This window comes from Lissotriton helveticus, chromosome 9 (genome assembly GCF_964261635.1).
Source record: "Lissotriton helveticus chromosome 9, aLisHel1.1, whole genome shotgun sequence".
In the NCBI taxonomy this organism is placed as follows: domain Eukaryota; kingdom Metazoa; phylum Chordata; class Amphibia; order Caudata; family Salamandridae; genus Lissotriton; species Lissotriton helveticus.
Window position 1 is genome coordinate 255,524,354 of NC_136070.1, and position 24,467 is coordinate 255,548,820.

Here is a 24,467-nt window from a genome sequence, read left to right on the forward strand (position 1 = left end):
ATTTTAGGGCAAGTGTTGTGATTGGACAGTTTTAGGGCTATGGTTCCCATTGACTGAAGGGGTCACCTGATTACAAGGGCGATACAAAAGGCCAGGCTTAGGGCGTCTCAGCCCGGGCGTCGAGGCTAAGGGCAGAGAGGACAAGGGCAGTTTCCTGTTTGAGCCTGTTAAGGGCAGAGAGGACAAGGGCAGTTTCCTGTTTGAGCCTGTTAAGGGCAGAAAGGACAAGGGCAGTTTCCTCTATGAGCCTGGTCGGGACTAGCGCCAGAAATGCTGCCCTTTTTCTCATACCCAGCCCACACCATCCACATCCACAAGCAGAGCAACACACTCACACCAAATGTACACCATGCACAACACTATGCACAAATTAATGTACCAGCCTGCACTACAAACCCAACCAAACCACATCTACACACCCTACTATCCCAACTACCACACATATCCACCATCACCTACAAAAAGTACACAACTCTATCCTATACCACTAACCAATACTCATTACTAACACAACGCCAATCAACACCATACATAACTACATCTCATTCAGACACACTCTCCCTGCTGTAATTACACCTAACAGACCACCTTTTATCTCCTGCTCTACCCCTCCTTGCATCGTCTGACACCTCTTTTACTATACCGATCCCCTAAAACAAACCTTTCTAAACTATTTCCTCGGAGTCCTCCCCTCCAAAACTCCTTTTTACTCATCCAAAAGCCTCCTCCTATTGCTAACACCAAAAAAAAAAAATTCACTCTTTTATCCTTCCACTATCCTTTTCAATCGAAATGAACAGACTAACAGGTTCACTTCTCAAATTCCATATTAAACTATACTAATATACTACCCAAATAACTGAATAACATATTCACTACTCAAATGACTTCATATTTTATTTTTTAAACTATACTAATCTTCAACAGTAATCCTTTATGGGTTCCGGAGCGGCTTGCTACTAGCCAGAAAAGCGAGTCAACACCCATCAGGGGTAACAAGTGCTATATGAATGCAAATCTTTTTTCCCTTTTATCCCTCCGCTATCCTTCTCACTCCAAGTAACTTACTAATATCCACCACTGAAATTACTTCATATTTCACCATATTAATTCACCACTAATCCTTTGTAGGCTTCCTGAATAGCGTGCGTCAACAAGCGCTATATAAATACAAACCTTTGTCCTCCTCTATCCTTCTGCTATCATTCCAAATCCAAATAACTGACTAACCTGTCTACCACTTAAAATGTACTTGCATGTTTCACTATACTAATTAAACACTAATCCTCTATGGGTCCTGGAGTAGCGCGCTACTCGCCGAAAAAGCGCTTCGACACCTCGTCGGGGGTAGTAAGCGCTATATAAATGCAATTACAATCCAATACTACCAATTCAAAGCCCTTCCATTCTGATTCACCACTGCACCCAGAGTGTTCACAAAGTGCCTTGCAGTAGTAGCGGCACATCTCAGAAGACCACAGATCCAGGTCTTCCCATATCTAGACGACTGGCTAATAAAAGCCAAGTCACTCAATCAGTGTGTTCAACACACTCATCAAACATTCAAACATTACACAATGTTCGCAATCAACTACACCGAGTTGCATTTCCAGCCCTCTCATATACACCAATATCTGGGGGCCACAATAAACACCTCCACAGCTCTGGCGTATCCCAGTCCAGCCAGGATAGCAAGCATACAGGCCCTAGTCACAAAATTTCAAGTCCAACACACTCTCCTAGCCAGAGTGTTAATGCAGCTCATAGGCATGATGGCATCTTGAATTTTTATTGTACCATATGCAAGACTTCAAATGCGTGGATTACAGGATTGTCTAGCACATCAGTGGAACCAGGCTCAAGGACAACTTAAGCTGGTGGTGGACAGCAGCACACATTGCTCTCTGCAGTGGTGGAACACCAAAAACTTGTCCAAAGGGCAGCAGTTCCTCAAACCTGTTCCACAGATAGTACTTACAACAGACTCATCACTCACAGTATGGGGAGCCCATCTCCTCAGACATACAACTCAGGGCAAATGGAGAAATCAACAAAAAGTGCTCCACATCAATCACCTGGAGCTACTAGCATTATTCCTAGCACTAAAATCTTTCCAAGTACATGTACAAAACAAAGCCGTCTTGATCCAGACGGACAACATGACAGCCATGTACCACATACAAACACAAGGAGGCACACATTCTCTGCAGCTGTCCCAGCTTGCATAGAACATTTGGAGATGGGACATCCCACAAAATATATATCTACTTGCCGAACATCTTCCAGCCACAACAGATTCACGAATGGGAACTACATCCCCAAGTCCTCCTACCATTTTTCGAAATGTGGGGCCAACCAGACATAGATCTGTTCACCACACAAGACAACTCAAAATGCCCAACCTTCGTCGCCAGGTTTCCACACCTGTTGTCCAAGGGCAATGCAATATGGATGAACTGGTCAGGCAGATTGCGTACACTTTTCCGCCACTCCCACTAATTCCACTAGTGGTACGTAAGCTCCGACAACAGTCTCTCAAACTAATCTTAGTAGCACCCACATTGCATGCCAACCATGGTTCACAACACTGCTGGAACTCACTAGTTGGACACCAAAAAACTGCGCCTGTCCCCATCCCTGCTAACGCAGAACCATGGAGAGATCAGACATCCAGATCCAAGTCAGATGAATCTGGCGATCTGGCTCCTGAAGTCCTAGAGTTCGGGTATCTTAACCTACCACTGGACTGTATGAACATCATTAAAGAAGCCAGACGACCTACTACTAGAGCTTGCTATGCTGCAAAATGGATAAGATTTGCCATTTACTGTGCCAATAACCATATTGATCCACTGGATGCCTCCATCCAGAATATAATTTGCTACCTACTGCACTTGCAAAGAGGTAATCTAGCATATTCATCCATACGTTTACATCTAGCAGCACTTGCAAAACAGACAACATTTGTCACTATTTAGAGTGCCTGCAATTAAAGCCTTTATGGATGGCCTAAAAAGTATCATTCCTCCTAGGTTACCACCCTCTCCAGTATGGAACCTAAATATTCTTCTCACCAGGCTCATTGGGCCCCCATTTGAACCTTTGCACAAATGTGAACTGCAGTTCCTCACATGGAAAGTAGCTTTCCTTGTTGCCATTACCTCTTTGAAGAGTAAGTAAGATCCAGGTTTTAACCATACAAGAGCCATTCTTACAATTACATCGTAACAAGGTGGTTCTCAGAACAAACCCGAAATTCCTTCCTAAAGTCATCTCTCCATTTCATCTTAACCAATCAGTGGAGTTACCAGTGTTTTTTCAAAACCCAGACTCCGTAGGAGAAAGACATTTACAGAACAAAACCTTTTCACAAAACAAAACAAGTGTTCATAGCCTTCTCTCCACCGCATAAGGGTAATCCCATCTCCAAAGCTGGAATTGCAAGGTGGATAGTAAAATGTATCCAGATATGCTACCAAAAAGCTAAATGCATCTTGACAATTCCCCCTAGAGGGCACTCTACGCGCAAACTATGGGCCTCTATGGCATTCTTAGGGAACTGTCCCCTAGAAGTCATCTGTAAGGCAGCAACATAGTCTACAACTCACACCTACACTAAACACTACTGTGTGGACGTGCAGGCCAAGCAGAAAGCTTCTGTGGGCAAAGCTGTTCTTAAAACCCTTGTTCCAACTACTGCAACGGATACAGGTGTCCACCGCTAGGGGAGATACTGCTGTGCAGCCTATGCTAAGTGTGAGATCTGCAGCTCATATGCCTCAAATGGAAAATGCTACTCACCAGTATGCATCTGTTTTTGGCATGTAGAGCTGCAGATTCTCACACTTTCTGTTTCTACTAACTCCATCATTTCCCATCATGGCGAAAAGCAATCTAAGGATGGAGTTGATGCCCATGCGCACTATCGTCCAAGGAAGGAGTCACCTATCTCGTGACTACAAAGACTTATTCCAAGACAAAAACAATATAAAGCATCCGAGCCCAACACCAGATGGCGATCTAATGCTAAGTGTGAGAATCTGCAGCTCTACATGCCAAGAACAGATGCATACTGGTAAGTAGCATTTTCCTTATGCTTACCTGCACCAGGCTTGCTTGGTTCTAGAAATAAAACTGTATATTTTTTTTATACAAAACAATTGGCCTAGAGTTCAGTTCTTGAGTGTGAGACCATTTGCTGACTGAGTGTGTATATCAAATGCTTTACACTGTCCTCTGATACTGCCTTACTGCTCGACCAAGCTACCACTTTAGATTGTAAGGTTCTATCTAACTTTAGCCTTTACCAAACCTCTGGAGACCCTCAGACTCTATACACACTGTACCTCACTTTGGTGCAGTATATATAGAGCCAGTTTCCTACAGTACCCCATGCCAGGCTTCAAATGCGTCCCGCACAAGAATGCTAAGCGAGTCAGTGGAACCAATCGCAGTCACTTAACCGATCTAGTGTTGGTAAGTGGCCATGCTCATCACTCTCTGCGGTGGTGGAACTCACAAAATGTATCAAAAGGTCGGCCCTTCATAGACCCAGTTATACAAACCATACTAACTGCGGACGCGTGCCTCACTGGCTGGGGGGCTCATCTTCAACACCACACAGTTCAAGGCCTGTGGAGTCGACGGCAAAACTCTCCACATAAACCATCTAGAGCTGCTAGCAGTGTTTCTAGCGCTCAAAGTATTTCAGATTCACTTGGTCGGCAAAGCTGTTTTAGTTTGTACGACAACATGACAGCTATGTATTACATTCAAAACGGGGGGATACACCCTCTCCAACTGTCACACTTTGCCTAAGACATTTGAAGGTGGGCCATTCAACACAAAATCTATCTCCTAATGGAATACCTCCAAGGAGTTAACAAATGGCCCATCTCCTCAGCAGACCGAGGCAGCAAATACACAAATGGGAACTTAACCCTCTGGTTCTCCTCCCATACTTTCAAAGTTGGGAAGTCCCTCAGATAGATCTTTGCCACACACCAAATCGCAAAATGCTAAAACGTCACCTCAATGTACCCACTCCCACTCTCCAAAGGCAATGCACTATGGCTGAATTGGTCAGGGATATTTGCCTACGCTTTTCCTCCTCTCCCGCTCATTCCATTAGTAGTTTGGAAGCTCCAAGAAACATCCCTCACACTAATCCAAGTAGCTCCCACATGGGCACGTCAACCATGGTTCACAACCGTGTTGGAGCTGTCTAGTCCCGCATCAAAAGCTGCACCTAACATCCAGTCTCCTCACACGGAGCCATGGAGATATCAGACACCCAGATCCCAAACAACTGAACCTAGCGATCTGGCTCCTGAAGTCCTAGTTTGGTTACCTGAATCTTCCACCAGACTGTATGAACATTATCAGGGAGACCAGAAGGCCTACTGCAAGAGCCTGTTAAGCAGCTAAATCTAAACGTTTTGTTTATTGCAATAACATAAATCCTCTTGATGCTTCAATACAAAACATCATTTGCTATCTGTTACACTTGCAGCAGGCAGGATTGGCTTTACACCTCCATCCGGCTCTATCTCGCTGCAATAGCTGCGTATCTACAAACTAGGCAACATTTATCGCTTTTTAAAGTTCCTGTAATTAAAGCTTTCATGTAATGACTTGAGTCATACCACCAAGGCTTCCACCTCCCCCAATGTGGAATCTTAACATAGTCCTCACAAGATTATTGGAGCCACCTTTTGAACCCATGTATAAATGCGAGCCACAGTTTCTCTCTTGAAAGACTGCTTTCCTCATTGCAATCACTTCACTGAGGAGAGTGGGTGAATTACAGGCACTAACCATAGAAGAACCTTTTTTCCAACTGCTCAAAGACAAAGATGTTCTTTGTACTAACCCCACATTTCTACCTAAGGTAGTTTCTGCTTTTCACATAAATCAGTCGGTTGAATTACCAGTATTCTTCCCTCAACCTGATTCTGTTGCAGAACGAGCTCTACACACCTCAGATGTCAGGAGAGCACTTTTATATTACATTGAAAGAACAAAATCATTTCGCAAGACCAACAAACTTTTTGTTGCTTTTGTACCCCCACACAAGGGCAATCTCATATCCAAGTCGGGTATTGCCAGGTGGATTGTTAAATGCATTCAAACTTGTTATGCAAAAGCAAAAATAACTTTAACTGTACCCCCTAGAGTGCATGCCACTTGCAAATTAGGGGCTACTATGGCTTTCTTAGGAAACATCCCCATAGTTGACATTTGCAAAGCTACAACATGGTCTACACTGCCCACATTCACCAAGCACTGTTGTATAATGGGTTAGCGAGACAACCAGCTAATGTGGGCAAGCCGTTCTTAGAAAACTATTTCAAACTACAACAGCTACAGGTAAGCCACCACTCTGGGAGAATACTGCTGTATGGTATATGCAAAGCATGTGATCTACAGCTCACATGCCTTGAACGGATAATGTTAGTAAACATCTGTTATTGGCATGTACAGCTGTAGATTCACATTCGCCCACCTGCCTCACCGGGTACCTGTAGCTGCTGCAGTTCTCTCTTTATTATACATTCATGCGCATGAACATCTCTATTCTACTCTTGCTAACTTCATTCTCACCCTCTGCGGGAAAACAATCTTAACAATGGAGTCGAAGCCCATGCACACTATCACCTGAAAGGAGTCACCTACCTCGTGACTGGAAAGACTTCTTCGAAGAAAAACAATCTGCAAACATCTTGACCCAACACTAGATGGCAGGAGTATGTAAAGCATGTGAATCTACAGCTGTACATGCCGAGAACAGATGTGTTCGAGGCATATGAGCTGTAGATTGTACACTTAGCAATAGATCGCCACCTGGTGTTGGGCTCGGATGATTGCAGGTTGTTGTCTTCTTGGAAAAAGTCTTTGTAGTCACGAGATAGGTGACTCCTACCTTGGACAATACTGCGCATGGTCATCGACTCCATCCTCAGATTGTTTTCTTCCGCCACTGGGTTCGGATGAAAGTTTTCCGCTCCAGCTAGAAAACACTTTTTTCGGCATTTTCGAAGCGTGAAACTTTAGATAAACACTTTTCGACAACGAATAAACTTTTCGACATCACCAGCTACATCCCGGTGCGTCGACGCGGGCCGTTGGGCCTATCGGCGCCGTACGGCCTACGCCTCATGGACAGAACTCCATTCAAGAGATGCCCTGTATGTTGAGCAAAATTCCCTCATAGCGACCATCACGAGGTTTGCAACCTCTGTCTCTCGCCAGAACACGACGAGTCGACCTGCACAGCCTGTGCCTCCTTCCGATCGAAGAAGACCATTCGGGATCGGAGGCCCGTCGACACGAGATGAGATCAGCGCCAGCACCGGAGGCCATCTTTGAGGAGGAGATCATCGAAGAAGACGTCTCCGAGGAAGACAACCCACTCGAAGATATCTCCGAGGACGAGGCTCCACTCGTCGCCGAGGAAGACTCGCCTGATCTCCAGATTATATCGGGAGCAGAGGACTCGGACGATTCGATTCCATCTCGACAACCCGTGAGTACCTCTGCCCCTGCACAACAGACACTGCCCAAACCAAAGCCAACGGTCAGCACTCCGCCCATGGGGCACAGTCGAGACCGATGTGCCAATTCCATCTCCTCCATTGGCACCGAAACATCCTTCGACGCCGAAGCCAAAACGCCCTTCGGAAGCCAGGAAACGTAACGGACCCGAAAGCTTCGACTCCGAAACCATCCGGTTCCAAAAATAAAGAAGGGAAGCTAGATTCCGGCGCTGAAGGCCCAACAAAACCTGTCTCCACGCCAAAATCTTCAATAGCGCTACCAAAGACTCCAATGCCTGATACAGACAAGCCTAAACCACCTTCGGCACCGAAGAAATTGCCACAGGACTCAATCACTCCTCCTAAGGCAAAAAACACTAAGCAACCCCTATCGGCACCGAAAAAATCGACGCCGAAGATTATAGAAGAGGAAGATCTGTTTAGACCAGATCCTAGACAGAAAACAGTCTATATTAATCAAAAAACTGGACATGTTGTAGCAATTCCCTCTAAAAAAAAGACCAGCAGACACACCACTTCCAACTGTGGTTCCTGCCAAAAAGGATTGTGCAACTTCTCCAATGCACCTTTCCTCTCCTTCACCTTCTTCCTCTCCTATCACTCCATATATTGAACCTATAACTTCTCCTGCTCAATATCCTGCATCATCACACCACACTGACGAAAAGTATGACTAGGCTGTGGGGTTTTAAGTTTAAACCTATAATAACTGATAATATCCCACTGAAAGAAAAATAGCCTTCACCGGTGAAAACATATAAACACTGAAAAAACACCTGGACAAACTAAATGCCATTCAAAGAAAGGAAAAAGAGTGAAAGTCATTTTTTTCTTCCTGAAGGGGTCAATACAATATAACTTTCAATCAATCAATCACTGCGTTTATAAAGCGCGCTACATACCCGTGAGGGTCTCAATGCGCTACTTTGTTATTCAAGTAGCAGTAAGAAAGACTGGCTAACATTATTCTGCTTGAGTTGTGTTCTTTAGGGATGCCACTAAAATATTGTTTCTTCTTCCTTTTACTTTTTCAGTTTTGTGGCCTTTGGTCTATAGATGCAAGGTTGGGTGTCATGTTTTAGGTCTAGTTTAATTATTTTATAAACTATAGAGAATCAGGAAATATCAAACTCCTATTTGATATTTCGGCTGCAATTGATTCTTTCACCGATAGGTAAAATGGCTGGTTTCATAAAAATCTTTCCTAATATGTTTCATCACATTTACCCACAGAGAATGGGTAAAAACCCTTAATACATCAGACCATAGTTTCTAGTGGGTCAGTATTGATAGTAGGTGAATTGCCAACACCTCAGGCTTTAAACATTCAATGCAAGGTATAGTGACACGCATATATATCACCAAGCATCTGGGATAGTGGTGAAAACATGACACCAGACTTTTGGAAAACATGGAACGCAGTGTCACTTGTAATGCTCTGCAAAAAAGGTTGTTTCCAAGTTCAACAAAGATTGGAGTGATTCAGCTACGTATATAAAAAAGTTGTTTGATGACCTGTCAAAATTGATACCCGAGCTGAAGTGATTCCCTGTAGTAGATCCTTGCCACTTGTTAGATGGTATGCTGAAAGCATCTTTACAATCTTGAGTTAAAAAGTGATGCTATTGACTTTTTAGTCCATTCTGGTGCACTGGTTTCTAATGCACAGGAACTAAAAAGCAAATATTTATCATTTCGTGCTTTATGTGGCATCAAAGAAACAGTCATACCAACTGTGTCCCTTAGCTGATGGTTCTCAGCCCAATGGACTAAGAATGCTGAGAGGGCCTTTTCACAGAAGTTTACATGGGAAGGAAAGAGCGAGCGCACATGACCCAAAGACTCACTGAAGAAGTATTGGTGTACTACAATAAGATTAATTTGCAAAAATCTATTTGGACCTCATATACACTATAAGTACACTGTCTATATACCATGTTCTTTCAGTGTAGAAAGCAAGCAATAATAAAAGCAAAACGTTCCATAAACACCGGAAGAACACTTTTACTGTTTTTAGTGGCGCGAAAATGTGTAACCACTGATAACTGTTTTTTAAGATATTGAAAACACTGGAAAAAAAAACCCACCAGAATTTACCAAAAATAGAAACTGAAAACAGGAAAGCCTAAGTATGACTTGGGTGGGGGGGATGATGTACCAGAACCACATACATACCCTTTAGATGAGGATGAAGATGTCAACCCAGAATATCCCAAAGATGACGATGCATATAATTTTCCACCAAATAATGCACCAGACATCCCTGATCCTCAGTACTACCCAACAAAACCTTCCCCTCCAGAGGATAGTATTGGGTTTAATCATCTATTAAACAGAGCTACACTTTACCATGGAGTTCCAATGCACTCCGATGCCATTGAGGAGGATTTCTTATTAGACACTTTTGAGCAGTCACAAAGGTCTACTCAAATATTACCTATGATCAAAGGGGTCATTAAACATGCTCCAGAGATTTTTAAAGATCCAGTACGGTGTAGGGTGGTAAATCCCAGAATAGAGAAAAAGTATAGACCAGCACCAGCTGATCCAGTCTACATTAAGGGACATCTGCCATTAGACTCTTTGGTAGTGTCAAATGCATGTAAAAGAGCCAATTCCCAAACTTCTGGTGACACCCCCCCGCCTGACAAAGAATCAAAAATTATTGATGCGTCAGGGAAACTGATTGCTGCGCAAGCAACAAACATATGGCGCATAGCAAACACACAAGCCTTACTCTAACGCTACAACAGGGCTCACTACGACCAACTAGAAAAATTAATGGAACACCTACCAGATCAATACAAAGATCAGGCAGCAGAGCTCTTACAAGAAGGCAAATTAATATCTAATGCCTCAATTAAATGCGCACTAGATGTAGCTGACACAGCATCCAGAGCAGTTAACACTAGTGTTATCCTCAGACGTCATGCATGGTTACGCATTTCAGGTTTCAAACCAGAAGTACAAACTACCATCCTGAACCAGCCCTTCAATCAGAACCAGTTGTTCGGGCCGGAAGTAGATAACACACTAGAAAAGATGAAGAAGGACACGGACACTGCTAAGTCTATGGGTGCATTACAATCCACCCAGACTAGAAGTTCTTTACGCCACTCCTCTTATAGAGGAGGCTCCAAGCAGACCGGCGCAGATAACACCATCTTTTAAGACACACACACACACAAACCTCCTCTAATAAAGGCTACTTTAGAGGAGGATACAGAGGCAACAACAATAAGGGAAGAGGTAGAGGTAATAACAACTGCTCCTCTTCCGCTCCCAAACAGTGACTTCCCTCTGCCTCCCCTATAGCATTCCACTCCTGTGGGGGGCAGACTATCACAGATCCTACCCGTTTGGAATTCCATCACAACAGACAGGTGGGTAAGACAAATTATCCAACATGGCTACTGCCTAGAACTCACAGCAACCCCCCCCAAACATACCACCCAGGCAGCGTCCATTGTCCACAGAACACATAACTCTGCTTCAACAGGAAGTTCTAGCACTTCTAGAAAAATATGCTATTCAAGTGGTCCCTTTACAGGAACAAGGAACAGGAGTCTACTCCCTGTACTTCCTAATACCCAAGAAGGACGGGACATTAAGACCAATTCTCGACCTCAGGCCCCTCAACCACTACATACAATCAGATCATTTTCACATGATCACTTTACAACAAGTACTCCCATTACTAGAACAGGGAGATTTTCTTTCAACACTAGACCTAAAGGGCGCCTATTTTCATGTTCCTATACATCCTGCGCACAGGAAGTATCTAAGATTTGTCATACAAGGACAACACTATCAGTTCAAAGTCCTTCCATTCGGGGTCACAACAGCACCACAAGTGTTTACAAAGTGCTTAGCAGTAGTAGCAGCACATCTCAGAAGACAACAGATACATGTCTTCCCTTACCTCGACGACTGGCTCATAAAAGCAAGATTGTTCAACCAGTGTGTACAACACACAAAACAAACGATTCAAACATTACACGACTTAGGGTTTACAATAAACGACACCAAGTCCCACCTAGAGCATTCGCACGTTCACCATTATCTAGGAGCTACCATAGGCACATCGGCAGCTCTAGCGTATCCCAGTCAAGCCAGGATTCAAAACATTCAGAACTTAGTCTCCCTTTTTCAATGCCAACACTCTCTTCAAGCCAGAGTGTTCATGAAACTAATAGGCATGATGGCGTCTTGCATCTTCATAGTTCCTCACGCAAGACTGCAAATGCGCCCACTACAAGAATGTCTAGCACAACAGTGGAATCAGGCTCAAGGTCAGCTCACAGACCTGGTGTTGGTGGACAGCCGTACATATCGCTCTCTGCAATGGTGGAACACCAAAAACTTGAGAAAGGAACGGCCGTTCCTAGATCCTGTTCCACAAATAGTGCTCACGACAGATGCATCCCTCACAGGATGGGGAGCCCATCTCTTGCATTATACCACACAAGGCCAATGGAACAGCCAACAAAAACTGTTCCACATCAATCATTTAGAGTTGCTAGCGATTTTCCTAGCACTCAAAACTTTACAAGTACAAAACAAAGCTGTTCTAATCCGGACGGATAATATGACAGCTATGTATTATATACAAAAACAGGGGGGGGGACACTCTTAGCAACTGTCCCAGCTTGCACAGAACATTTGGAGATGGGCCATCCCTCAAAACATACACCTGACTGTAGAACACCTTCCAGGAATTCACAATCAGATAGCAGATCTGTTGAGTCGTCAGTCACAACAGATTCACGAATGGGAGTTGCACCCACAAGTTCTCCAACCATTCTTCCAAAACTGGGGGCATCCACAAATAGATCTGTTTGCCACCCACGAAAACGCAAAATGCCCAACCTTCGCCGCCAGGTTTCCACACCCACAATCGGAGGGAAATGCGATATGGATGAACTGGTCACACAGATTTGCGTACGCTTTTCCGCCTCTCCCACTCATTCCACTAGTAGTACACAAGCTCAGACAACAGTCTCTCAAACTAATACTAGTGGCCCCCACATGGGCACAACAATGTGTATAGGGAGTTACCCTTTCTGGCAGGAAAAGGATTGGGTCAACAATCTAACAAAAAGAGGGTTCCTTCTCCTGGGAGTAAATAATGCTTACGATCCCAACTGGGGGATGATTTGCAATAAAGGAATGGGTTGCAGTGTTACGCTGATTACCAAATTTACAACTCAATATGTATGGACCATAAAGATATCATTAAAACCATGAGGCATACTTGTTAGTTAAAACATTTTCATACATTTATTAGAATAAGTAATCTTAGGTAGTAGTATGTACAAATCATATACACAATTTTATTCACACATTTAAAAAAGGTTATTCAAGGAATAATTAAAAAACATTTAAAACTTCACTAATTTGGTACTTAAACATAAGCATTACATAATCATATTCATAAAACAAAAAAATTGTTACAAGAACGAAATTGTCGACGCGGCGTTTCGGTGCTTTTTTTCTATTCTGCACCTTCTTCAAGGACTCGTTCACAGCTTAATATTTTCTAGAAAACATATCATAATACATATCGTTAGGTCCAGATTTTTTTCCCTCTATTTGGTAACCCCGAACACTTAGCAACCCCAGATCGTACGTTACTATATTATCATATCTTTAGCGAGAGTATAGTGGATTATTGTCATCACTAGTCTAGTATCCATGTCTTGGTTTTATTTGCTTGACATGAATAGGCAAACGATTAGCTTTTCGTGCCACAAAGATTTTTTATATATTATTGTTATTATTCTAGGCCATTATATTCAGTATTAATCTTTACAGCCCATCGTTGTCTTTAACTTACCCAGGTTTAGTCTTTCCTGGTTTCGTTGTTATAGGTATTTCTGAGCACGTATCCCTCTGCTCATGTTGCTTTCATTCTTTACTACTATAGGAAAGATATGTCTAGTTTTAAATTAGCTCTATTTATTCAGGGTGTGTTGTATTTACGAGGAGCAGTCATGTGTAACTCTACCTTGTTTCTGTGATGTGTTGAAAAACTTTCCTCGGGTTTTGAAGAAAATGGACCAACTTCAATCCTATTGCAAGGATACATTTATATTATAAAGGTGGTCTCTTTGTTAGTAAATTACACACATTCCGATTTGTCAGAGATTTATTATTTTTATTTATCTAACATTCTCTCCATCTCTAATCGGTTTTGCTACTTCAAATTAGCCAGGTTAAAAATCATCACAGTTAAGTTATAATTTCTCTAAGGTGAAGATTCACTTTTGTGTTGCATGTGATTGTCCCTCACCCGCATCTCTGGTTTTTCAAAGAGTTATTTAAAAATTATTAAAAAATATTTAAAAAGATATCTTATTCTCAAGCTTACCGATCCTATTTCCTTGATCGTTGTAGTAGTAGGGGGGACGCCTCTGGGAGCTACCTTATGCTATTCCGTCCACCACTTTCACTGCAGGGCAAATGATATTGCTGGTTGGTTTTTAATTTATATATGATTTATTTTTACTAGCCTCACTCTAAGGGCTGATATTAAGTCATGGTTTCCTTACCTCTGTGTAGACAGGAATCTTTTAAGCGGTTAACTCTTGCATGTATTCATCATGGAATCAAGGATCACTTTCTTTAAGCTTTTTTTAAAATTAGCTGTTCACTCTAGAGAAAATAATAGAGTATAGAATTCACTACTTATTCTATATTAGAGCTAGTTTCTATCTGTAGTTGCTGCTAAAGTTTTTGGTGGAGACACCCTTCTCTTACTTACTTATAGCTGGTAGCTGATCTGCGTGGCGTCCTCCTCCTCCCAAGGTTGGTCTCGAATGACTAGCTCTTAATCTGTGTTTGGTATTTATACTCTCCTTAATTGGTAGATTTTTAACACCTGTTTGGTGTTGTTGATGATTAGAGTGTGCTTATGGATGGATAGAGCAAACCCGTCGCCATCTTGTGTGTTTTTATTCATGTACTTCACACCCTCAAGTCGTTTGTTGCAGACTTATGGGTTCCTGTACTGTTTTTTGTCTATTTCTTAGTGATCCTGTAGAAATGTGTTTTCTAAAGACCTGCTCTTATTATCCGTGTTCGTTATGCCGTAAAAATAACTAAAATTAATTAGGAAGCCTGCTATCATTTCTCATTATCTGTATTTGGACAATTTTTTGTTTATTTTATTAAGCGCCTCTGTTTTAGTAAGCCAGGTTTAGCATCAGTTAATTCTTTACCTGAACACGATGTATTTCAGCCGATTCTAAAAGCGGCCGCCATCTTGAAACGGGGAATAAGTAACGAAAAACATTTATCGTATTCTCATCCCTACTCTACAGTGGCTGTTTTTTAGCTACCATTCCCAATGTTTGTATGGCCCATATAGACCTATTCGAATCGGGTTATTTTGTATACACATGTTTTAGTTATATATAGTTAAATGTGTAAACAATCGCCATCTATTTTCGGCCGCCATTTTGAAGTGGGAACGAAGGACGAGGGTCAGTCCTTATGTTATCCTACATCCTTAGTGGGGGTTTTTAATATTTATATTACTATTCAGAACCCCACAAGATGATTGAGTTGTATTCTGAAATTTTTATTAAACCCCGATTATGCCTTCAAGTATATGTCATATTATTGAAATTTATACTCAAAATTTTGTTTTATATATATCTTTACCCCAAATGTCTGATATATTTAGTTAGTTTAAGAAGGGGGTAATACTAAGCGTGGAACCGTAATCTTATTCAAAGCCTATTTAATTATGCCTTCCATGCCCTCAATTTAGAGTGGAGAAGGCTAGTTATCGAGTAAAACTAATTTTAATCTTCCGTTTAGCCACCCCCCCTGGTTGGTTCAATGAAAATGAGAATATTCATGGATATCTTCTATTGTGACCTTAACAGAGTTGACGGGCACTCTAACATATTATATATTACTGCTCATAAACCTTTTTCAACACCTATTTCTAGTATTTGCTAAATGACTCGTAATCTCACTTCTTATTCAGTGTTTATTATTAAAGGATTCTCTCCCACTCTTCTCTATTATTCAGTCCCGTTTTGTAAGTGTGAAATTTGGACATATAGTACTGTTCCCTCAATTTGCGTTTCCTAGTTAGATCTCCTCCTCTTTTGTTAATATTGATAGCTTCTAAAACACCATCTCAGATCTTCGATTTTGTGGCTCTTTTCCAACCAGTGTGTTACCAATGGTGCTGTTGTCCTCCTGGTACGGATCGCTGACTTGTGTTCGTTAATTCTGACTCTCACCTCTCTTTGTGTCTCACCTATATATGCCTTCTCACATGGGCATTTGATCATGTATATGACATTTTGAGTTCTGCAGTTAAAGAGAGCTTTGTGACTGTGTGTTATATTGTCATAAATTATATTAGGCCTTGGTGATATTAAAGCACAGTTTGAGCAATTACCGCAGGCAAAATTGCCCGTGGGTGTTGATCCATCTATAGTTCTGATCAAGTTCCTGTTGTTTTTACTTGGATAGGTTTGGACCAAACTATTTCTTACTGTTCTATTCCTTCTGAAGGCAAAAATAGGTTTGTACATGGGTATTTCTCCTGGCTCATTCAACAGTTTCCAATTACTGTTAATGCAATTTTTCAGTTTGTTTGTTATGCATGAGAAGTTGGTCACAAACACAATGGGTTTTACCTCATTTTCCTGTCTGATTTTAGGTTCAAAGAGACTGTCTCTGTTATAATATTTCGCCCGTTTGTAGGCCTTTTTAACCATGGTTTTTGGATACCCTCTCTCTAGAAATTATTTGAACAGGTTGTCTGCATGTTTGTCATACTCTTTTTTTGAGGTACAGTTCCTACGTACTCTTAAGAATTGGCCAAAAGGTATATTATTTTTTTGGGCCGCTGGGTGGTGGCTATTGAAATGGAGCATGGTGTTACGATCAGAAGGTTTGGTGTATAACTCCACTGCCAAAACACCCTCTACGTTTTTGATTTTAATGTCCAGGAAGTCACATTCCTCATTGCTGTACGAGGAAGTAAATTTCAAATTTTCATCCCCTAGGTTAAGCCAAGTGATGAATTCAATTAGATCTTCTTCATTGCCTTGCCAGATGAAAAAAATATCTATAAATCGCACCATTTTGATATATTCTCATAGAACGGTGCTAGTGTGTTGAATATATGCTTCTGTTCAAAATCTGCCACGTACAAGCATGCCAGGCTTGGGGCACAGGTGGCTCCCATGCTGGTCCCTTTTGTTTGTCTGTACATGGTTTCTTTGAAAAGAAAGATATTGTTTTTAAGGATCAGTTCCAGGCAATCTATCATAAATGTGGAGTGTTCCATCAGGTCTTCCCCTTCCTTTATTAACATCTTTTTAATCACTTTGATTGTGTCATTTTGAGGGATGTTTGTATATAGCGCTTCGATGTCAAGCGTGACCAACCACTGTGTTAGGGGATTAAACCCAGTGCCCTCCACTTTACTTATCATGTCGGTGGTGTCTTTTATATAGGCCGGTTGTTCAGTGACTAGTGGTTGGATGAACTTATCCACATATTTGCTAAGGGGTTCAGTCAATGAGTTTAGGCTGGAAACTATCGGTCGCATAGGTGGATCATTGATATCTTTATGAACCTTTGGCAAACCGTAAATTGCTGGGATGGTGGGTGTTTCGTTATTTAGAAAGTCAAATTCTTCTCGGTTGATTACTCCATCCTCCTTGGCGTGGAGGATTAGGTTTTTAATGAGTTTCCCTAGATCTTGCCATTCTTGCATGTTTGATTTTACATAATGGTTGGGGTTATCAAGAAGGTTCATTCTCCTCTCATAGTCAGATGTTTCTAATACGACTATACTCCCACCTTTATCTCCTTGCTTGATGGTGATTGTATCATCATCTTCCAGATTTTTAAGGGCCTTTTTTTCTCCCACTGTCAAATTGTTCTTTACCCAATTTTTTTTATCTAATATCTCCTCTAAACCCCTTGTAATTACTCTTTCAAAGATCTCTACATTTTTGTTCACCATTGAGCTCAAGGGTGTCCAAACAGATTTGGGGCGTAGACCTGATTTGTTATCTGATGGCATTTTATCTTTGCCCTCAAAATATTTGTGGAGTCTGACTTTTCGGATGAAATTTTGTAGGTCCCTCTCTACTGCGAATCTATCCGGAGGTCCTGCTATCGCAAAACCCAACCCTTTTTCTAACAGACTGATTTCTTCCTTTTCCATGGTCCTATTTGATAAGTTAATTATTGGCGCTTTAGTGTCCGTATTTAGTCCCAGGTTTTCTGACTCCTGGTCTTCATGTAAGGACGTTGTTGGCCTTGATTGGTCTGATAAAATCCTCTCCCTCTGCCTCGTCCCCGTGGGTTCGAGTTTGGATTTTGGCTTTGGTTCCCCTTGCGCCTGTCTAAAAAATTCAGGGTGTCTCTATTTTGTTTTTGTTGGACCTCTCTGTCCTTTTCTGTGTGGTTTGTTGATGTAGACTCGTTCTCTGACTCACTACTGGTGTATGAAGTGTCAGAAAAAGTTACTCCTTTTCTGGCGTTTTGATATTTATTGGGTTGCCTGTTGTTCTTAGCTGACAAATCTTCCCTTGGTCTGTCAAAATAATGTTTTTGCAAGTAAGGGTAGACTACCTCTTGTTTATAATAATTAAGGTCTTTATTGAATTTGTTGCTTTTTTATTTATTAGGTAATCCTTTTATCCATCAAGGTCTCTTTGGATTTCCTCCAGTTTTTGTTTGGCATCCTCTACTGAGGTATTCTCCCTAAGTTTCTTTTCCATATTGTCCAGTTCAGCTTTCTCTATAATGAGTGGCTTGTGCTGTCTCTGATTAGTAGGAGCCAATTTCTACTGCATCTATTTGCTATGAAGGTCCAGGTCTCTATGAACTTTTCATTTTTTACAAACAAGCTAGGCTCGTTTCTGACCTGTAATCCTTTGGGTATCATTCCCTTTTTGCAGTATTGTATTAGGAAATCAGAGTGTAATTCCGTCCTGATTATCTTTTTTTTGGAATTCCAAAGTTCTTTCCACTGTTCTATATCGGAATTTGTTGTGGATATTGTACTTACATTCTTATCCGGACAGTTCACTAATTTATTGAATTGGTCTTCAGAAAAACTAAAGACTTTGAAGTTGTCCATTGTTAATTTGGATCAACCGCGTGATTAATCGCGCCTCACCTTTTTGGTGAAGAAAAGAGAACAATACTCCCCAGTTTAAAAACTGTGCTATAGATTCAACAATGTGTATAGGGAGTTACCCTTTCTGGCAGGAAAAGGATTGGGTCAACAATCTAACCAAAAGAGGGTTCCTTCTCCTGGGAGTAAATAATGCTTAAGATCCCAACTGGGGGATGATTTGCAATAAAGGAATGGGTTGCAGTGTTACGCTGATTACCAAATTTACAACTCAATATGTATGGACCATTAAGATATCATTAAAACCATGAGGCATACTTGTTAGTTAAAACATTTTCATACATTTATTAGAATAAGTAATCTTAGGTAGTAGTATGTACAAATCATATACACAATTTTATTCACACCTTTAAAAAAGGTTATTCAAGGAATAATTAAAAAACATTTAAAACTTCACTAATTTGGTACTTAAACATAAGCATTACATAATCATATTCATAAAACAAAAAATTGTTACAAGATCGAAATTGTCGACACGGCGTTTCGGTGCTTTTTTTCTATTCTGCACCTTCTTCAAGGACTCGTTCACAGCTTAATATTTTCTAGAAAACATATCATAATACATATCGTTAGGTCCAGATTTTTTCACAGTTGCACTTAGATCCACGGCTGACGTGCCCACATGGGCACGTCAGCCGTGGTTCACCACGCTACTAGATCTCTGACTGGTTCCACATCAGAAATTAAGGCTCACGCAATCCCTGTTAACACAGAACCATGGAGAAATAAGGCACCCAGAACCAAACCAACTGAATTTGGGGATCTGGCTCCTGAGGTCTTCGAGTTTGGCTACTTAAACTTACCACCAGACTGTATGAACATAATTAAAGAAGCTAGGAGACCCACCACTAGAGCATGTTATGCTGCTAAGTGGAAAAGATTTGCAATATACTGTAACAATCACATTGATCCATTGGATGTTTCCATCCAAAATATTATTTGCTACCTTCTACACCTACAAAGGTCCAACTTGGCTTACTCTTTAATACGCCTGCATCTAGCAGCAATTGCAGCCTATTTACAAAATAGACAGCATCTATCTCTCTTTAGAGTACCTTCAATAAAAGCATTTATGGAAGGATTAAAACGAATAATCCCACCTAGGTTACCACCTGGACCAGTATGGAACCTAAACGTGGTCCTTACAAGACTTATGGGGCCCCCTTTTGAGCCTTTACACAAGTGTGAACTGCAATTCCTAATACGGAAAACTGCCTTCCTTGTTGCCATCACCTCTCTCAGAAGAGTTAGTGAAATACAAGCATTCACAATAGAAGAACCATTTTTTCAGATACACCCTAACAAAGTGGTTCTTAGACCCAATCCTAAATTCCTGCCAAAAGTGATTACTCCTTTTCACCTTAACCAATCAGTAGAGTTCCCAGTGTTTTTTCAAAAAACAGACTTTGTTGCAGAAAGGGTTTTACACACCTTAGATGTTAGAAGAGCTCTTTTATACTACACAGACAGGACTAAATCCTTCAGAAAGACAAAACAACTATTTGTATCTTTCTCTTCCTCACACAAAGGCAATCCTATCTCTAAAGGAGGAATTGCCAGATGGATTGTAAAGTGTATTCAAATATGCTATCAAAAAGCTAAACGTACACTAACAGTTCCTCCTAGAGCGCACTCCACTCGCAAACTAGGAGCCTCTATGGCTTTCTTAGAAAACATACCACTAGAGGACATATGCACGGCAGCAACATGGTCTACCATACACACCTTCACTAACCACTATTGTGTTGATGTGCAAGCCAAGCAGCAAGCTGCAATAGGCCAAGCTGTCCTTAAAACACTATTTCAGTATGCTGCAACGGATTCTAGCGACCACCGCTAGGGGAGACACTGCTGCACAATCGTTGCTAAGTGTACAATCTGCAGCTCAAATGCCTCGAACGGAATATGCTACTTACCAGTATGCATCTGTTCTTGGCATGTAGAGCTGCAGAGTTGTACACGCCCTCCCGCCTCCCCGGGACTTGTATCCGTTCCAGTACTCATCTTACTTAGATGCACACGCATGGACATCTTTTCTCTTTACTTCTACTAACTCCATCATTTCCCATCATGGCGAAAAACAATCTGAGGATGGAGTCGATGATCATGTGCAGTATTGTCCAAGGGAGGAGTCACCTATCTCGCGACTACAAAGACTTCTTCCAAGAAGACAACAACCTGCAATTATCCGAGCCCAACACCAGGTGGCAATCTATTGCTAAGTGTACAACTCTGCAGCTCTACATGCCAAGAACAGATGCATACTGGTAAGTAGCATATTCCTTACTGGGTAAGTAACATTATCCTTGTCTAGCAAGCTGTAAAATTACCACCCTTTTTAGGTTTCGCCCTGGCCGTAGCACTGCAAAGCAGTGCTCCGCCCAGGCGAAATCTTATGATCCTACAGTATGGGGCTTTGTCCTGCCTCTGTCTTCCATTGGCTAGCTCCATAAATGGAGGCGAGCCATTGGAAGAGATTCACTGTCAATCAATATTTCCCCGTCGGAACGCGATTCGGGGGCGTTTCCGTGTCTTTTTTAAGTCCCGCCCTCTCCTCTTCCCATTGGCTGGAATTTTACCTTCCAGCCAATTGGAAGGGGAGGGCACGAAAAACACGCCCCCGAATCTGCCGCCCGGGACACCCCCGTGACGTCATTCCCCAGGCCGCGCTGTGATTGGCTGCCGGCCCGGGACCTGACTTGTTTGTCTTTGTGAGGGCGCTGTCTGTTTTGGAAAAGTAACTGCGACATAACACTTCGTTATCAACACACTGCTGCACTCTCCCACCGTAACCGAAGGCCCCAGGGCCTACAGTTTCCCAAATATCCCTCCACTTTTCTGTTGCTGGTCGTGGTCGCATACATGTTGAGAATTAGCGAGGATAATCAGCAAGGGGGGGTTGTGCCAGTTTAACATGTCAGTTGGCACTGTGCCACACAACACCGGCGTTCGACGTTGGACACCCCACATTCTTTGCTGGAAAGCGCGCGCTTTTCCCCCCTGGCAGCCAGCAGGCATGAAACGCTCTCTGCAGCATCTGATTCGTATCAGGCGCAGACTCTACCCCCGCATCTAGCTGAAATCTTGACCACCTGACAGAAAGTAAATGTATGGGACGCAGTCAGCCATCCCGTGCAGCTCGTGGTGCGCACCTCGCAGAATAATGCGAACCAGGGGAGGGGGGCGGCAGAAAGAATGCCGTGTCACGCGCATTTCCAGCAGAGCTCGAGGATCCCACCGCAGGCCCCTGCTTACCTCCTGCCACCCCTCGGCTCTCCAGCTGTACACCGGACATTCTGCAGCCTGGCAGCGCTGCTTGGAGGCGGGTCTGGTAGACTGCTTGCAGCCGCTCTCCCGGGCGCTTTTCTGGGTACCAGAGGCGCAGAACACGGCTCTCCGCTGAACTCCTCGTCCGCACGAGACCGAGCACTGAAGAATGAAACAAAGTAAGTTTGAGCATCAGAGGGTTGGTTCACGTATTATATTATTTGGTTTCTCAGATGTTATATAAGCATGTTATATAAGCATGTGTGAGTAAATACACATGGGGGTAGACTATTGTATGTTAGACCACACAAAGGATGCCAGTCTGATTTCTGGAGTCAGATTTCTGTGTAAATAATCACTTCCCTCAAAGGACCATCTTTGGCTCAACTGGCATCACATGTTCAGATTATAGCACAAATATTGCACCACTCCTTGATAACAGGCAACGATTTCAGACAAGGGTGAGACCGACACCTCATTCACAGCCCTACTCTTCCTCTCATTTGTCGTGTTTGATAGTCAATATTGCACCTTTTAAATATGTTTTATAGAAAGCAATATATAAAATTACTAGATTAAGAACGACATGTGCCTAGTTTTACAAGCAGAACGTTACGTGTTTTTTGTATTTTTAAGTTGTGTTACGTCACGTCATCCAACTTACTAAATAACATTTCTGTTATTCATATGGCTTCGCAGCTCTGCCCTGGCAGACTAAGCATGCCTTTCTCATGGTTCATGATTTTATTGCCATTCACCAGCGGGAGTCACAGTTATGAATATAATCATACATTTTAAAAGACAAGGTAACTGAGAATGAAAACAATTGTGTGAGTAGTGGTTGGAATAATATAATAAATCGGGTGGGTGACAGAGCATTTTTTCAATTTAACTTCCAACCAGTACCTTCTTTCTCCTTGTTTCAACATCTTCTTACCTTCATGCATGCACTTATATTATATATTTATATGTCCATTATCACGGACGGCATATACATACATACACATCCCGCTCTCCACATTTCTCTTTGTCACACTCTCACCTTATGACTCTCTCTCATGGTCTTATTCTCTCTATTTCGCTATCTCTTCGCTCTATGTTACTCACCTCTTCAGTTAAGTCTGCCTCTCTGTGGTGCTCTCCCAGAATTTCCCCTTCCCTACTTATTCCTCTCTCCGTGTTCAAAATTATTGGTATACAGACGGATAGGGTGAGTGCCATATATAAGGCATACTAAAGTGGGTTTTGTTTAACCATAAACTGGGAGTCATGTATGTACCAATACAATGGCGTGATGGCTTAGTGCTTCATATGCAGACTCCGCACCATGCTTGAATTTTTGACAGGGTATCACAGGCATTTATTTTACACTCCCATTGGGCTGCTTTCCCATCTTTTGCCTTATTAACCAGGTTATACAATGTTTTCCAGTGACGTTATTGGCACTTTATGGGCTATGTGTACTGAGTCCTATTTCAAATACAATACTAGAATTTCTTGATTATAACAGTCACACCAAATGACCTGAAGGTACAGGACAACAAGAGGCAACAAGACAGACAGGTAGATTCCCGGAAAAAGAGTAATATGGGGAGAACTTTTTTTTTTTTTTTAAACATAATTTTTATTGCAGATTTGCAGTATCACAGTTGTCACATTAGGTTACATCTCATATCTCTTTCTTTCGATCTGTTCCCTCCACACCTGCACACAGCCTTGAAGCCCTCAACCCGGAGGTTGGGCGGCGATAAGCATAGATCCTGCCGATGCCTGTGAATATTTAGCAGGTGTAAACCACCCTCTTAAAATGGGGAGAACTTTGATGCAATAAGATGGTTGGTTCTACATCTTGGAGGGTATGGCACAGCCACAAGGGTTCTAAGGCTCTTCAAAGCCCTCGGGAGTGCACTGGCCAGCTCTCTTTGGCTCACAATCATTGCATCGCCTGACATTTGTTTTTGCTACTGTACCCACGGAATTAATATGGCATGGGTCCAGTGCCTGAGGGTTCACATTTCCATGGGCCCATGCCTACAAATTCATGAGGGAAGCACATTTGTGATCATGCTGTGCATATTGCTGTTACTGCACCTATTATCGCCTCAAATGGTTACAGTAATATGTGCTTTGTGGGGCTCGCAGTGTGTGGGGGGCTCGCAGTGTGTCGGGGGTGGCTCTGTGTGGGTGTGTGGGGGGGCTCGCAGTGTGAGGGGGGCTCACAGTGTGTGGGGGGGCTCTGTGTGGGGGGGGCCTCTGTGTGGGTGTGTTTGGGGGGCTTTGTGTGGGTGTGTGGGGGGGCTTTGTGTGGGTGTGTGGGGGGGCTCTGTGTGGGGGGCTCTGTGTTGTGTGTGTGGGGGGCTCTGTGTGGGTGTGTGTGGGGGGCTATGTGTGCGTGTGGGGGGCGCTGTGTGGGGGGGACTCCATGGGGGTGTGTGTGTGTGGCATTTGCGAGAGATTAAGCT

General features: G+C 42.4%; 1 protein-coding gene across 6 annotated transcripts in view; it reads left to right on the plus strand.

Annotated features, from left to right (window-relative positions):
- The window catches only part of YLPM1 (YLP motif containing 1), a 1,323,976-nt gene that overhangs the window by 281,481 nt on the left and 1,018,028 nt on the right, over nt 1-24,467 (plus strand). The gene's annotated exons all lie outside the window — the stretch shown is intronic.